General features: G+C 35.6%; 1 long non-coding RNA gene across 1 annotated transcript; it reads left to right on the top strand.

The window, feature by feature from the left end:
* The first annotated feature begins 400 nt into the window (after positions 1-400).
* LOC121938305 lies at positions 401-2,496 on the top strand. Its single transcript, XR_006105262.1, has 3 exons — positions 401-730; positions 824-915; positions 2,453-2,496. It is a non-coding gene; the product is annotated as an uncharacterized LOC121938305 (long non-coding RNA).
* Positions 2,497-3,543: the final 1,047 nt, after the last annotated feature.

The following is a 3,543-nucleotide window of genomic DNA, read 5'->3' as shown; positions in this document are numbered from 1 at the left end:
TTTTAAATGTGTTTTCTTGATGTTGTTGCTAAGGTATTTGATAGTTTTCTAATGATTCTCTTTAAAAAAAAAAATTCAATTCTGCTAATTTTTTTTTTTTTTTGGTCACCTTTTACCATTTTTTTTGTAATTTGGGGGCAATTTCACGCCAAGTTGATGATTGCCTTTTAATAATAAACAAACTAATTTGTTCGTGTTTCTTGTGAAAAGTGCTGGAGAAAACTGATGTCTATCCGGGTGTCAAAGGTTTAACATAACTGAGCTCGTGCTCTGGCTTCAGGACAGGCTTTAATATGCAGCGTGTCACGTGGGCTTTAATGATAACAGCCTCGCGCACTCTGACACGAGGACTCTTAGTGACTTCGGCATGAACCGGCTCCGCGAGGGACTGAGACAGTCTCGGACAGTGGACCTGTGGATTTAAGGAGCATACTAGTGTGACAGTGAGCTAACCTGAAGCTGGAGGCTGCTAACCGGAGGACGGAGACCCGGAGCAGCCGGTTTGACATCCTGTCCTCGCGCCCCATGAAGCGTGCTGACTGCGCCAGAGGTGGACACCATGAGCGGGAGGTCTCACCTGATTCACCGGAGCTCCGCGGGACTCTGAGCCGCGTCTTTCAGTCTCCGTCCACCCACAAACCGCACACGGGATGTGGGGACCGCAGAAATCAGGACTCCGGGATTTTCTGTCTCTGCCGCTGGTCGTGGCGGTGATGTGCTGCGCCCAGAGGTGAGACTCCGTCCCGGGGGTTAAAACCCGCCGGAGCGTTTGAGTGTCCGTCCTTAAAAACTGTTTCCATGTTTGTTGTCTTCTGTCTTTCAGCGTCAACGAACCGGGCAACATGTCTTTCGTCAAAGAGACAGTGGACAAACTGTTGAAAGGGTATGACATCCGTCTCCGGCCGGACTTTGGAGGTACGTGAGGTTCCTCCGTGTGTGCTTCACCTTAATGGCTCCCCGAGGTGTTTCTTTGTTTGTTTTGGTTTTTTTCTGACTTTTTTATTAAATTTGTTCGACGGAGGTTAAATTTAAAGAAAAAAGTCATAATATTACGAGAATAAAGTCGTAGTTTTAACAGAGAAAAATCGTAATTTTACGAGAATAAAGTCGTATTTATACGAAAAAGGGGATATTATGTTATGGAAATAAGCATATTGACAGCAAACTATAAAACAGGCGAGAGCACAGCCTTTCTCATAAAAATACAACTTTATTCACTTTTTCTCCTGTAAATTTACGACTTTATTCTCGTAATATTACAAGTTTGTTGTCATAAAATTATTAGTTTTTCCCCTAAAAATGTTAAGACTTTATTATAATATTATTGTTTGTTTTCATAAAATTATGACTTTTTTCTCCTAAAACTACGACTGTATTAGAAAAGGGGATATTATATTAATTCATTTTCACCTTAATGGCTCCCTGAGATGTTTGGGGTTTTTTCCTGACTTTTTTATTGAATTAGTACATTAAACAAAAAAGGTTAGGCTTCAAGAAAAAATGTAATAATACTACAAGAATAAAGCCGTAGTTTCATGAGAAAACCTTTATTTTATGAAGATAAAGTCATAATTTAACCAAAAAAGTCATGATACTACCAGAATTAAATCATGATTTTATGAGAAAGAAAAATCATAATTTTATGAGAATAAACTTGAAATATTACGATTACGAAAAAATCATAATGTTATGAGAGTAAAGCAGTATTTTTAAGAAAGGGGTTATTATATTACGAATATAAACATGTTGCCAGCAAACTTTAAAACTAGAGTGAAGATAAGGACCATGTTAAAGAAAATGTTAGATTTCAAAATAAAGTCATAATATTACGAGAGTAAAGTCGTAGTTTAACAAGAAAAAAGTTGTAATTTTATGATAAAAAAAGTAGTAAATTTCTGAGAAAAACATTCGTAACATGAGAATAAACTTGGAATATTATGAGAATAAAGTCGTAATTTTATGAGAATAAAACTGTAATTTTACAAGATAATAAGTCAAGAATGAAGTTGTAGTTTTACCAGCATTAAGTCGTAATATTATGAGACAAAAAGTCGTAATAATACGAGAATGAAGTCGTAGTTGTACAAGATAAAAAGTTGTGATTTTATGAGAATAAACTGGTAAAATTATGAGAATAAAGTCGTATTTATACGAAAAAGGGGATATTATACTATGGAAATAAGCGTATTGACAGCAAACTATAAAACAGGCGAGAACACAGCCTTTCTCATAAAAAATACAACTTTATTCACCGAAAATTTCAACTTTTTTCCCTGTAAATTTACGACTTTATTCTTGTAATATTACAAGTTTATTTTCATAAAATTATTACTTTTTCCCCCTAAAAATGTTAAGACTTTATTGTCAAAGTCTCAAAAATATATTTTTAGTCCTCAGTGTGGTCTTAAAACTGTCTTACAGTGATGGCTAACTGTCTTTTGTGTGTTTTAAGGTGCACCGGTTGCTGTTGGCATGAGTATAGACGTGGCGAGTATAGACATGGTGTCAGAAGTCAACATGGTAAGTCGAAAATAAAACGTTTTTTCATTATTTGTGGTTTTTGGGGAACTCTGTGGAATAATGTTTACCAGTAAATTAGCCTACCACAAATACATCAATGAAACACCTCAGCAGTGCTGTCTCATCTGAAGGGGCTAAGTTCATTATGGTGCCAACATCGTTCATTCGGGTTTATTAGTGAACTAATTGCTTAGTAAATTATTAATTTAAGTAGGCATTTATTACGAAGTTTTGGGTTGACAGGTTGTGAAAAATCTGTTTGGCACGTATTTTACCAATTACGTAACAATCAGTTGTGCAATGTAGTCAAGTATTTACTCAAGTATAAATCTTGAGGTACTTGTACTTTACCCAAGTATGTCTATTTGATGGTACTTTTGCTCAACTATATATCAGACAGAAATACTGTGCTTTTTACTCATTTTAGGGGCGACAGATTATCGGCATGTTGTCGATTATCTGTATTTTATTTTAATGATTGCCAATAAAATTAATTAATGAAAAAGTGTGCGTATCACACACAATACATGCAAAGGAAGTGTCAGCATGGGAGGAACTTTTACTTTGAAAAACTTCAGGGAGCTATTTTTATTTATTCATTTTCCCTAAAATTTTCACTGAATTTTACAGCAAACTAGCTGTGTATGAAGTTTCAGTTTTGATTAAACATTACTAAAGGCGTTTAAACAAAGTTTTGTGTTGGAGTTTGTTAAATCGCAAACTCTAAATTTTGACGCAAATATTTTAATTGTTGTAAATATCGAGTTCCAAATATCGATAATCGGGCTCATCGAGTACTAATAATCGGTACCTTGAAAAACCCATATCAGTCGACCCTTAATTAGGAAATGAAATATTAAACACTGAGTGGCATCAAATCCGGAACAAAAATGGACAATAATCCATACAGCATCCTAAATTCCTCTGGTCTGTAAACAGGAAGCAGTTAATGGAGGCTGTCTTGTGTTGTCGGGAGCGCTTTGGTCATGTGCTGCATCAGATTATGGCGAGCTGTTTGGTTTT

Source organism: Plectropomus leopardus, unplaced genomic scaffold (genome assembly GCF_008729295.1).
Source record: "Plectropomus leopardus isolate mb unplaced genomic scaffold, YSFRI_Pleo_2.0 unplaced_scaffold29105, whole genome shotgun sequence".
NCBI lineage: Eukaryota > Metazoa > Chordata > Actinopteri > Perciformes > Serranidae > Plectropomus > Plectropomus leopardus.
This window is presented reverse-complemented; position numbering and strand designations above follow the sequence as displayed.